Here is a 14,013-nt window from a genome sequence, read left to right as displayed (position 1 = left end):
AGTGTGAGTACACACTAAGCTGAAGGAAAATACATGAATGAATTGTAATAGTTATATTTGTAAATAAAGTACAAAAAATAAGTATATAAAGTATATACAATATTTATTTTAATAAGTGATTTTGTACTTTTTTACTTCATCCAGTTTTGTAGCCTAAAGTGAGGATTGTTTATGCTTTGTAAATCCCCTTATAAATCACAATTAAAGATTCAGTTATATTCTAAAAATGAAATTCATTTTATTGTATTAAATGAAAAATAAATCTTATCTAAAATAAAATTACTGTACAGTTAAAACATAGCTAAATAACACTGAAATGTTGCATCGTAATATCATTAAATTATTTTAGTGTTGTTTTATCCAGTTTTATGTTATATTTTGGCACTCCAGCTATTCAGCAAGGTTTCATATTTACAGTAATTACATTATTTAGATAAGACTGTTTAGATAAGAATGTTCATTTGATACTGAGCCTTTAACTGTCGTTTATAAGGATTTATAAATCATAAATAATCCTCACAGATTAGGCCACAACTGGAAGAAGTTTTGTAAATAATGCAATATTAAATATAATATTATATATATATATATATATATATATATATATATATATATATATATATATATATATATATATATATATATATAGTAATGTAAAATCAATCATTAAAGTTTGATAACACAATTATTAAACTGTAGCTGTAGCAAATTTTGCAACTGTATTTATAACCGACTGCTAACATCTATTAATTTAGAGTCAATGCTTAACAGATAATGAATTCACTATTTGCTAATGCTTCATAAATGAATCATAGCCTGTAGTTATTATAGTGTTACCAGCATAGTTTGTTTATATTACTGTTTCTCTCTTGCATTATTGTTCCGAATATTGTCAAAAGTTTGACACTTTATTTTGAAAAATCTTAAAGTGATTTCTCACCCAAAACTGAATAATTGATAATTCATAATTTACTCACTCTTGACATTTTAAACCTGTATGACTTTGTTTCCTCTGCAAAACACAAAATATCATATTTAAAGAATGTTGCTCCTATTTCTCCTACTTTGTTCTGTGGAAGTATGTCAGTCAGACAGGCTTGAAATTACAAGAGTGAGACAAGAAGATGATGATAAAACTTCCATTTGTGTAAACTATTGACATGCAAGGAATCACCCCAGTTGTAAGTGGAATGTCATTAGTAATGTTTTTTTTTTTTTTTTTTTTTTTTTACAGCCATTGAAGTATCAGTATTGGAGCGGAAGAAGACCCAGTTGTATCGTCTGTTTCCTGCCATCTTGCAGTTTAACCTGGTTTCTTAATGTAAAGTACTTGTAATTTGCCCACTTGTCCTCAATTATCTTAAAGCTAACATTTAAAACTAATTTGCTATGAGATTATTTGCCAAGACCTCTCACTGTGTGATTCACATGTCAATATGTATTATTGTGTGTATAACTAGCTATTTGGAATTCAAATGATTTGTATTCATTAAAGAATCTGTTTTAATTGCAAAGTTGTTTTTGTACTAATTGTAAGTTCACAGTTAACAAACTATTTACTGCTTCTTTACACATACAGTATAGAATAAATGTTTTTTTTTACTATGGTAAACCATTAATAGTGTATTTCCCATATGTATATGTTTATCCTTACCAACTGCCATTTCTATGCTGCTTGAAGAGCATTAAATTAGTAAAATAATAATTTTTTTACAGTAGGTATCCCATTAAAACAAAGAATCTGTTCATTTTTTCACTGTGTATATATACTATTAAAAAACAAAAAAGTCCTCTTTTTACAGTAGGTATACTATTAAAACACATAATCTGTCTGTTTTTTTTACAGTAGGTATACTATTAAAACACAGAATCTGTCTGTTTTTTTACAGTAGGTATACTATTAAAACACAGAATCTGTCTGTTTTTTTACAATAGGTATACTATTAAAACACAAAATATTTCCGCTTTTTTACTGTTGGTATACCCTTAAAAACACAGAAAATAACCGTTTTTTTATATAGAAAACCCTTAAATTACTATAAAATGTTTCGTTATTTTACAGTAGTTTAACCGTCAAAAAACGGATATTTTTTAGTTTTTTTAATGTGGACACACTGTCAATTAACAGAAGTTTTCCGTTTTTAATTTACGGTAAAATATTTGTGTAATGAGCTGCCAGTACATTTTACCGTTTTTTTACGGAATTTTTTTTTAGAGTGTACCTCTATTCATGCTTGTCTTTACCATACCAGACACTTCTAGCAATAATTCCCTCTGTCAGTCTACTCTCCGGACCAAAGGGTCATGCAGATCTTTTGGTGTGGGGCTGAAATAACGTGTGCTGTGATGCAGGACAGGACACCGGCAAGCAGCATCAGACAGACAAGCCAATTAGAATCAAGCATTTCCTGTCTCTAGGCAACCCTGGCATTGAGCATGACCCGAACTGGCCAATTACAATTTATCTCCCTGTCCCACTGACACTTTGATGTTCAACAAATATATAATGACTTCCTCTGAAAGACATTTAGCCTCCACATCTTCTCAACACCATTACGGAGCGAGTTTTGAAAGGAAATAGCTATATTGGGTAACATTGTTTGGATTATGATGAGAAGGTTCCTAAGCAGGTTTCTGATCCCAAAACTATTTTAAGAGTCTTATTTAACAGCAAAACCCTTGCCAAGCAATAGGCAATGATATTTGGTGCTTAATCTTTGAGGTAAGCCAAAAACATTCAATCCATTCAGGAGACTGAACTGAAAAGTTTCATGCTTTATCATGTATATTGGATTATATCTTACACAGAAAGAAGGTGAAGACAGTAAAGGATGGTGCTTTGTCCACCAAAAACTGTAGAAGCTTTAAATTCCACAAATGTTCTTTAAAGTTCACAATGATTCTTTAAATTAATCCTAAATTCTTGGCTCTGTGGAAAAAAAATCTGGTTCTTTAAGAAATGCTTCACTACAACGTTCTCCGGGGAACCAAAATGGTTCTTATATGGCAAGCTTTGTTTTAAAGAATGAATATATATATCTCATGATGAAAGCAGTGGTGGGGGTGGGGTGAGGATTTAGATGAGGAGGTTTGGCTGAGCAGTTTAAAGTCCCCTTAAGCAAAAAACGTGATTGAGTCTGACCTTGCATAAAATGAGCATGAGCACCATGCTCTGAGTGATAGAGTTAGTGTGAACAACAGGTAAAGGGATTAGTACAATGTAAGCTTTAACATTCTTTTGTGTTTACTACTACATATAGCCAATAGGGGGCGATGTGGAGGTGTTCCCTTACTGTAGCAAGAGACCCCTCCTGCACTGGTGTTTCAACACATTAATATCATCAGTGATTAGACGTAACGTCTGTTTTAACACTGATGATACATTTTTAGACTAAAAGAATAGAAAGAACTTCTGAACAGAAAGTGGACCCTAAAAATCTGCATGAAGGTAAAGATGCTGTAACGCCATCAAACTAAACTAGTAAGTTCCGTAATAGAAGGAAGAATTAAGTTTAAACCACTTAAGAAGGACCTCAAACTTCACTGGCAAAGTACACAAAAAATAAAAATACTCACTTTATGTCATTCTGGACACTCTGGACATTCTGTGAAACACAAAACAATACATTTCTAAAAAGTGTTTTTTTTGATAAGTTAGTTGTTCAAATTATTCAGAACAAATAAATAATACAGGTTTAGAACAACATGAGAGTGAAAGAACATTGACAGAATGTTCATCTTTTTAGAAGAACTAAATTACTGATTAAAGCTGTGCTCAGACTACATCTCAAATTTCAATTCTTTCATTTAGGGCATCATGGTGGCGCAGTGGGTAGCACAATTGCCTCATGGCAAGAAGGTCACTGCTTTGAGCCCCGGCTGGGTCAGTTGGCATTTCAGTGTGTAGTTTGCATGTTCTACCCATGTTGGTGTTAGTTTCCTCCGGGTGCTCTGGTTTTCTCTCACAGTTCAAAGACATGCACTATAGGTGAATTTAATAAGCTAAATTGTAAGTAGTGCATGTGTGTGAATGCAAGAGTGTATGGGTGTTTCGCAGTGTTGGGTTGTGGCTGGAAAGGCATCTTCTGCGTAAAACATATGCTGGATAGGTTGGCAGTTCATTCCACTGTGGCGACTCCTGATTAATAAAGGGACTAAGCTGAAAGGAAATTATTGAATGAATTCTTTCATTTGGAAGATGCTTTTATCAATACTGATTTGATGAGGACAAGTTACATAGTGCAAGTGCATCACACACTGCAAGATTTTATCATTAGTTAATCCCACTTAAAGTAAGGTTTTCTATCTATTTTGAAATGTTAAATAATTTAGGAAATTAGCCATGGCACCTTTAATAAAATCTACTGTAGTTTTGATATATTTACCTTCCACTCTTAATGATATTTTGTTTCTGGCCTTTTATACAAAAAAGTTTGGGCACCCCTGTGCTAGTGTTTCCGTTCATTCTTACAGTACATTTTCCCAGACATGTCATATAAGCAGTCATGGACTGAATTTAGTCACAAGTCACAAAAACAGTACGGTATCAAAAGTTCTGATTGTATGATGCAAGTAAGAGATTCCTTTCACAGCTTCAGTGATTATAACAAGTTTCTGCATAATTTGACCTTTATGTCACTGGCTTGGCATAATGTTTGTGATTTTCTATAACTGTTAATATACAACTATATACTACAACTATTCATATAATATTGCATTTTTTTATAATATTGCAGCCTTGTCGATTCCTCTTTTTAAATAAAATTTATTTGCCGTTTTAGACAATTTTTTGTCATTAATAACAATTTATAATAATCTGATTAAAGTAAACATTATTAGTCATATTAACATATTTGACATGAAAGATAGTTCAAAAATAATTGGTTAGATAGTTATAAAATAATAAAAAAAAAATCCCTGTGTAAGTGTGTGTGGTTGTATATGAGATATACATGTAAATATATATATTTAATTTAAATATATATGTTTGTGTGACAAAGATAAATGGGGTTTAGAAAGAGATGCAACGCCTCAACTGCACCCAACCCTCCGACACCGATCACTAGAATGATTTGAGTGACATGAAGAACGAATGTATGTCAATCAACACCTAAAGCTGCCTAATGCAGAACACAGGAAAAGGCTTCACACACAAACAGATTCGGGAGCCGCTGATGAATGCCTTGAGTTGTTTAAACTTAGTAATGACCATATTATGCAAATAGAGACAGCTGTGAGGACAGAAGCATACCGATTTCTAGATCAGCAGCCTATTGTTTATCTACTTCCTCGACAAGCATCCACTTTAACAAGCATAATGGAGCTTAGATTCACATCAATAACTCTTGTTAGGAGCATAATGATGCTGATGAGCAGAGATTGGTTCGTCTGTTTAGTTTTGATTAAAAACAGAATCGAGATACCTACGAGTAAACACCCACACACACTGCATTGGACTCTGATGGTGTGAAGCGCTCTTCTAGGGATGATGGTAGGCTTACTTGCCTTCTTTTAGCAAGGACATGCTATAGCAAGGTCAGCAGGTAAATAAACCAGTCTGCTCTAATTATAGAAACTACACTCTGCCCTTCGAGATGTAGAAAGATGGTGGATGGAGGAGAAATAGACTTACGGAGAATAAGACACATAGTGAAGAAAACAGAAGTCAAGAAGCACCGAAGAGCCAATGACAGTGACCTCAGGAAGTCAGAAAGAAAATGTATGGTAGAGTTACAAGAAACTTAGATATTGGAACAGCATTCTAGCTGTTTGCGTTATGAAAGCCAATAAGATCCTAAATATTTAAGCTCCAATGGACACTTTTCACATTTCTGGGTTTCTCAGCAGTGGAAGTCATCACAGCTGGGTAAACTTAGAGTGCACTGAATGGGAGAATACCACCAATAATTTTTTTTTACATATTTGTGAAAATAATAAAAGAAAAACTCCACAATGGCTTTATCAAGACTTTCAGAAAAAAGTAAAAAATAATTAAAAAAAAAATTGAATGAGACTGAAAACAGCAGCCAGAGTCAAATTTACTGTCCTGCCTCCATAGACACTGCATTAGAAACACCTCACATAAGTGGTAGTTTTTTTGTAATTTGATGTAATGTAAATGCATTCATACATTAAAAAAAAATCTAAATAATTAAATTCAATTCAAATCAATTCAAATAGAAAACAAATCGCAAGGATTTATGATGCTGATGACCGGTAAATGTGTCATAACAGTCTTTTGAAAAGGGTCTATTGAGACTTAAAACTGGTGTCAAATGTATTCACATAAATATAGAAAAAATTGTCAATTCAACAATATGTAAACTGGTCTTTACACATAGGCTAGGACAAGTGTGCCAAGTCTTACTTCTGGAGAGCTACTGTCTTGAACAGTTCAGCTCCCACAATAATGAAACATGCTTTACCAGCTAATCAACTTCATGACAAGTGTACTGTAGCAAGCTGGAATCACTTTACAACTCTACAGAATAGTGGCCTCTAGGACTGAGTTTGGACACCACTGTGCTTAGGGTATATGCAATGTTGGGCAATAATGTGTTACTTGTAATGCATTACTGTGAGCATTACTTTTTACTGTAACTAATACTGTAACACGTTACTTTTTAAATATACAGTGACTCCACTATTGTTACAATATGATGTGTTTGTCCGTTACTTGGAAAGTTAATTAATGTTGGCTGCAGTCTAGCCCACATCTTCCTGTTTACAGCGGCGGCACATTGTGGGACTGGTCGATGCCAACCAGCCACCGTTAAGAAGACACATTGTGTATGAGGTGCCAGACTGGACAAAAGTCATGCGAAAGCAGAAAGACCGAATGTGCGCAATGTACACTAAGTGTGCATGTGAGAGAAACCAAGTGTGCACGAGAGAGACTGGGTGCATGCAAGAGAGGCCAAGTGTGCTTGCGAGAGAGACAGAATGAGCGTGAGGTAGACTGAGTGTGTGCACAAGAGAGACAGAGAGACTATTAACAGTGCTATTATTAATTACTATTGTTAATACTGCTATGTTTGTTGTTTCAAATAATTAAGCTCACATTTGTTGTCTGTATAACAAAATTGATTAGTTTAGTAGACACAAAGAGACATTTCAGCTGTATGTCAAAATGTTTTTAAATGTATAGTGTTCATGCTCAGAAAAATGTTATATTTTATATATGCTATACAACAGCAGATTGAACACTTTGAATATTCACAGCTGACTTTTCATATGTTTGCTGACATTCCACGTTTAGTTTATGGTCAGTTTGAAAATTGAATATTAAGGGTTAAATACAACAACTTTTATGATGCTGAAGCAGCTGTAGTTTTTGCTTTTTTGTTTCTGAATATATTATTTTGCTGGTTTATATAATTGTGATATTTTCATTTTTGTGCTGCTGGTCTGACTTAAACAAGAAGAGATTTTTAAAGTATTCTATTTTTTTAAGTCTGTCTTGTGCCTGTCTTTACTTTTTTGTGTAAGTAATCGATAAAGTAATTGACTTTTTGAATAAAGTAACTGGTAACTGTAACTAGTTACTATTTTTCAGTAACTAGCACAGTGCTGGTCCATGCAACTGTCCACTTTTTCTAAACGCATACACACTGAACTGGAAAGTCAAATGGAAAGAGTAGCTGAGAAAATTGAAAAAGAGTGATAAAATGTCTTATGACACCTAAAAGATGAATGTGTGTGGTGATTTTCATTTAGTACAAAAACATTTTAAAATTTTTAACCATAACTTTTGGAGAAAAAAGGCACAGACACTGGACAAAGACACATGATATCAAGTGGTAGTACATTGTGACAGGCTGTGCTAATGCTTTGGATACAAGCAGCTGTTAAATGCTTAAGAAGTGGAGACAACTGTAAGCACTTTTTTTTTTTTTTTTTTTGTGATTTAAAATGTTTGTTTAAGGATCCGATAAGCCCATCAGCACTTATGGAGTTTACAGTAACAATTTTCACAATTTTACTGCATACATATGTGCTCTAGATCTCATCCTTTGGAAGTGCATGGACATATATACTTCTACAGCACATAAAATGGCATCTTCTACACATGCTGACAACCAAAACCAAGCTTTTCCAGGCTTCACTTCAGTGTTTATGGATTCAGGTAGCCAATAACAACCTTGAAGATATATAACCAAGCTGTGTAGGGTTAATAAAACTGCAAATACTGATTTCAGGCAGTTAGGCATCATTCTTTCATAGGAAGACAACTCCATTTATTATGCACCTGAAAATTTAACCAAACTCCATTTAAGGCAAATCATTTCACTTGGTGGCCATCTTTAAATGCCTTCTGAGGTCATTTAACAAAAAGTTTCTGGGAGTTAGCATGTTCACATGGTTGTTGTCATGTGATTTGCATTTGAATATGCAGGACTCATTAAAGATAATATGATGTCAGATGGGAAAGACTGCCCCACCTGTTTATTTCATAAAGATCATAGAACTTTTGTTTTCAAGAGCAGTTGGCTTCTTTAAAGTTAGTGATTTCTGTTAATGACTTTTTGCAGAGATTTTTAACAAGCCTGTGATGCAAGTGTTCATTAAGCTTCAGCTTAATCTATTTTCCTCTTACATTATAAAGCATTTGCGGATTCAAAGTGGCATGTTTGTTTGTTTCTGGACTTAGCTGCTCCTTTGGAGAATCATCAGTCTTTATCAAATAATGGTTCCTAGGTGGGGTTTCCTTCACTAGAGCATTATTGATTGTTGCATTTTTGCCCATTCATAACTATTCAAATGTTATTGGGAATTCTATAGTTCTGCCTAAAACTTGACATACACAGATAGTAGGTAGGTAAAAGGAAATGAAAATATCTCAGGCTCAAAGCTTCCTCTGTGCCACACTATTTGTCCCTCTCTTCCTCTGGATTTATGTGAAATATATAGCCTTTTTCAAGCCTTAAAAGAATAAGACAATAATGTCACCTCAGTATTTAAACTCACAATGAACAAGAACAGAGGAAAGGTTTAAAAAAGAAACCAATTGGTTAGATGAAACATGTCTTCTGTATGTGTGATCTAGAATGTCTACTGTGCACCAGTTCTCTTCTGGGACAAAAGGTTCTGTCAATCTAGCCAGTCAGACTTTCTAATTATAGACTGCAGACACAAGAAGGTGGAAATCTTATTAAAAGTAAAGATTAAAAACCCCTCTGCATATTAAAATCTCTAACATGAGCAGTACTTATTTGTAAACTCACAAAACATTACATAAAAGAAAACCTCATTACAGTGTCATTTGTGATTGACAGCTGGGAATACGAGTGAAATGCTTGTAGATCCGAAAACAAGGGCTTTTGTTCACTATTCAGTATAATAATAGCTTGTTATACCCCATATAACTTTATAATATTGTTAAAATTGTCACAGCATCCTGAAAACTATTACATACATTTGTTTTGATATATTTAGCTTCTGTTTGGTCTCATATATTGCAGTTGATTTGCACTAGAATTTAAGTGTTCAGTCAGTGTAAGTTAAAATTCACTGCTGAAAACCCAAACACTGATGAACAAATCCAATGATGGGCAGCTCCACAAGTCCAAAACCAAGCAAGCCAGTGGCAACAGTGGCGATCCCTTAGCTCCATTTCAGGCCTCTGAGAACTGTATTCCACTTTAACCCCTCTACTCCTCCCTACCTCCACCAGGAGTGTTAGTCCTCAGACTTTGTTGGGTTCCCTCATCTTTCACTTGTCAACCTGCACTCACAATGGTGTTTCAGTCATGCTTGTTCCATTGGGCTACTTCTTTTCTCCGGCAACTCTAGCCTACCAAGCCCCTATATCCAATCCAGTTCCATAAGCTTGCAACTCTTCCTAATCCTATAGGCCCTCAGATGTCGCTACTGATCAACATCTCAACAACTTTACCTGGGTCTCCACCGACACCGATGTGTCCATCCTTAATTTACCAAGTGTCACTATGTGAGTATCATTCTAAAATGTTATACACTACCTGACAAAAGTCTTGTCAAATATCCAAGTTTTAGGAACAACAATTAATAGCATGACTTCTAGTTGATCATTTGGTATCAGAAGTGGCTTACATGAAAGGCAAAAGCCTCTAGATTATGCTTATTTATTTACCAAAATAAAATATGATCATGTCTTCATTTTTTATTATTTAATTAGGACAGTAAGTTCTGATTTTTCTTAGACAAAAGTCCTGTCACTTGACAGAAATAATGTTCAGTATAGAATATAAAGTCATGCTGCAGTGGAGAAAGAATGAATATTGAGTATGACTCCCATGAGTTTGGAGGACTGCATCCATACATCTCTGCATCTAAAATAACTCATTAATAAAGTCATCTGGAATGGCAAAGAAAGTGTTCTTGCAGGACTCACAGAGTTCATCAAGATTCTTTGGATTCATCTTCAATGCCTCCTCCTCCATCTTACTCTAGACGTGCTCAATAATGTTCATGTCTGGTGACAGGGCTGGCTAGTCCTGGAGCACCTTGACCTTCTTTGCTTGCAGGAACTTTGATGTGGAGGCTGAAGTTTAAGAAGGAGCGCTATCCTGTTGAAGAATTTGCCCTCTCCTGTGGTTTCCAGTGTAATGGGCAGCACAAATGTCTTGATACCTCAGGCTGTTGATGTTGCCATCCACTCTGCAGATCTCTCACAAGCCTCCATACTGAATGTAACACCAAACCATGATTTTTCTTTCACCAAACTTGACTCATTACTGTAAGAATCTTGGGTCCATGCAGGTTCCAATAGGTCTTCTGCAGTATTTGTGATGATTGGGATAAAGTTGTTGTTCTTACAACTGGGATCGATGACCAGACTTTTGTCAGGTAGTATATTCATAACTTCTGCACATTTCTAGATTCGCTATACAGAATAGCTGACAATGGCAGTTCATTCCACTGTGGCGACCCCAGATAATGTAGGTACTAAGCCAAAGAAAAGTGAGTGACAGCTGACAATTACACATCATAAAGAATAAAAATTCAATTTCTACACCCATACAACCAAACACACAGGGTGAGCAGTAAGCAAAAAAAATCCCTTGATGAATGGCCATACCAGTTTAGGATACATCGGCTCCAATTTGCTCCTAGTAAAATGTTAGGCTATTTCAGTCATATATTGAATTCTCTCTTTTGCTTTCTGTCTGCTGCATTAGTCTTTTTTACTTGAATAAGATCTTAAGAACAGTAGCAATGATGGGTGCGAGTCTGAAGTGCTTTTTGTGTGACTAGCTGAGTGTTTGAATGAATGGGCTCAGAGGTGCCAGGGTAGCACAGGGGCAGCGCTAACAGCTCAGAGACAAGACTGACGCAGGTGTTGGCATTCTCAGAAATACCACACTTCATCTTGCATTCCCTGACTCCAACCTGTCTTCTCGTACATCACACAGTCTCTCTAGGACTCCAGCAGTGACACACACAGTCTGTCTGAGCCATATAAAGTCAATCTGTCTTTAGAATGTGCTGTAGACATGCTCATAGCAATTTGCATTTAGTTTTAATGTTTTGACAATTTGGTTTGAATTTGTATGATCTCATTTGTTTATTTTTGTATCATCTGTTATGCCTAGGGATGGTCCTTTTTGCTTTTTTGTTTTCATTTGATATATACTCAGGAAAATTGTCAACAATATCAATATTAAAACTTAAACCTTCATTCATTTTCTTTTCGGTTTAGTCCCTTTATTAATTTGAGGTCGCCACAGCAGAATGAACCGCCAACTTATCCAGCATATGTTTTACACAGCAGATGCCATTCCAACAGCAACGCAACACTGGGAAACATCCATACACTTACATTCACACATATACACTATGCCCAATTTGGCTAACCCAATTCACCTATACCGCATGTCTTTGAATTGTGGTAGAAACCGGAGCACTCAGAGGAAACCCACGCGAACACGGGATGAACATGCACTTAAACAAAATATATAAAAAAATTAATAAAACTGATAATAATCAATAATGATAATAAAATTATTATTATAATAATTAAAATGGGCAACACGGTGACGCAGTAGGTAGTGTTGCCGTCTCACAGCAAGAAGATCGCTGGTTCGAGGCTCGGCTGGGGCAGCTGGAATTTCTGTGTGGAGTTTGCATGTTTTCTCTGTGTTCTTGTGGGTTTCCTCCGGGTGCTCCGGTTTTCCCCACAAGTCTAAAGACATGTGGTATAGGTGAATTGGGTTAGCTAAATTGTCTGTAGTGTATGTGTGTGAATGTAAGTGTATGGATGTTTCCCAGTGTTGGGTTGCAGCTGGAAGGGCATCTGCTGTGTAAAAACATTTGCTGGATAAGTTGGCGGTTCATTCTGCTGTGGCTATCCGCGATTAATAAATGGACTAAGCCGAAATGAAAATGAATGAATTAATGATAATTAAAATATATATTTTTTATTGTTTAAACCTTCCTTTAGATCAGGGGTCTCAAACTCAATTTACCTGGGGGCCGCAGGAGGCAAAGTCTGGGTGAGGCTGGGCCGCATAAGGGATTTCACAAAAAAAAGTCCTCAAATGTCATTATTAGCAGTTTTAATTATTTCTTCTGAACATGAAGTGTCCTGAACATTAATAGACCATTGAGTGAAGATTATGAACAGTTCTTCTGAACATGGCATCTTTTGCCTACTTCTTGCTGCCAGAGACTTGACAGCGCTTCTTCTCACAAATCTGAACCACATTTGGCTTTAGAGCGGAAGCAGTTGAGACCCTCAGTATGGCTTGAAGATGATCATCATTAAGTCTAAACCTGTACTTTGACTTATTGAAGTCCTGGGAAAAAAGTGGGGGAACTCACTCAAAACTTCCATTCCCTCACCTAAAAAAAAAGGCGTATATATGTATAAATAAAACACCCCCACCCCACTCCAGTCACATCAGTCTGTACCAGTCTGTATCTACCTATAATATCAAGATGCAGGGCAGGCACGTGCACACATAGGGCTCAACCTGTGCAGAGCACATGCCCTTTTTAGTCTTGCATAGAAAGTGCCCTTCCAAAATGATCAAAAGTGCCCCCGCGACGCGACACACCCTCGGTCCCGCCCTTCAGTAGGCGCACGATAACACCGCTCTTGAGTACGCGCGCGACAACACAGCTGATCAGAACGCGCGCGACAACGCGCAATGAGTGACAAGCGCGCTGTGTACGGATAGAATCAGCGGAGCGGGGAGAGAGAGCTGATTCTGTCAGAGTACAGCGGTCGGCGCGGGCCACAAAATATTGCACTGAGGGCCGCAAATGGCCCGCGGGCCGCGAGTTTGAGACCCCTGCTTTAGATAAATGATCAATCCATGATGTTACTGGAAAACCAGATGGGACAGACCTGCAATTACTCCCTTAGTTTTGTTTCTCTTTTAAAATAATTTCCAAATTATGCTTTACCTACAGCACCTTATTTAATAGTGTGTTTCACAGGCTGTGAGATCTTCTGGCCAGTCAGCAGCTCCTCATCTGCCGTTCTCTCCAGCTTTAATCTCCATTTGATGTGATTTCAGCAGCCTTCTCTAATACGAAGGTACCTGACAGAATTACAGGATGCTGTAGAGAGTAGATAGATTCACTTTCTTGTGGCTTTCTAAACACTGTTTGTTGGGCCAGTGTGGAGCTGTGAAGTTTAGTGAAGATTATCCAGTCTAGAGTTTCCACACAGGGCTTTGAACGTAGGAAGTGCATGCTAACCTGCTCTACAATTAATTGAACTTGATTTAAGATGATGCAGCAGGACACATTTTCATCCAAAGACCCATTACAGGTTCTTTCATGTATCATGACTGAAATCTTTTTCTCCTTTCATCGCAAACCTCAAACACATTGCAACAAATGAACAAATCAACAAATATAAGTGTGTTAAGTGAAGTTTATTTCTAAAGTAACTTCAAGAAGATCACATGCTTATGATTGTCCATGGCTGGTCCCGCATTAGCTAACGCATGTTTTACCAATCAGACCATTCATTCCTAACTCAAAGTATCCTCGTCTTGAAGAATCACCCCTCCCACCCCTACT

General features: G+C 36.2%; 1 protein-coding gene and 2 long non-coding RNA genes across 14 annotated transcripts in view; 2 read left to right on the top strand and 1 right to left on the bottom strand.

The window, feature by feature from the left end:
• The window catches only part of LOC101886339 (uncharacterized), a 44,454-nt gene extending 42,233 nt beyond the window's left edge, over positions 1-2,221 (top strand). Inside the window, exons 13-14 of the long non-coding RNA XR_002459152.3 lie at positions 1,235-1,849; positions 1,936-2,221. This is a non-coding gene — a long non-coding RNA (uncharacterized lncRNA). The remainder of the gene's footprint in view (positions 1-1,234; positions 1,850-1,935) is intronic.
• The window catches only part of shha (sonic hedgehog signaling molecule a), a 139,798-nt gene that overhangs the window by 68,578 nt on the left and 57,207 nt on the right, over positions 1-14,013 (bottom strand). Inside the window, exon 1 of one of the 12 annotated variants that reach the window (XM_073906162.1) lies at positions 3,577-3,605. The exons of the other annotated variants lie outside the window; for them this stretch is intronic. The gene's annotated coding sequence lies outside the window, so the exon portion shown is untranslated. Of the gene's footprint in view, positions 1-3,576; positions 3,606-14,013 lie in introns of those variants that run through there. 12 annotated transcript variants of the gene reach the window in all.
• Positions 1-14,013, top strand: part of LOC137490296 (uncharacterized) — a 131,521-nt gene that overhangs the window by 62,143 nt on the left and 55,365 nt on the right. The window lies entirely within an intron of this gene.

This window comes from Danio rerio, chromosome 7 (genome assembly GCF_049306965.1).
Source record: "Danio rerio strain Tuebingen ecotype United States chromosome 7, GRCz12tu, whole genome shotgun sequence".
Classification (NCBI taxonomy): Eukaryota; Metazoa; Chordata; class Actinopteri; order Cypriniformes; family Danionidae; genus Danio; species Danio rerio.
The sequence above is the reverse complement of the archived record's forward strand: the minus strand, read 5'-3'. Positions and strand labels throughout refer to the sequence as shown.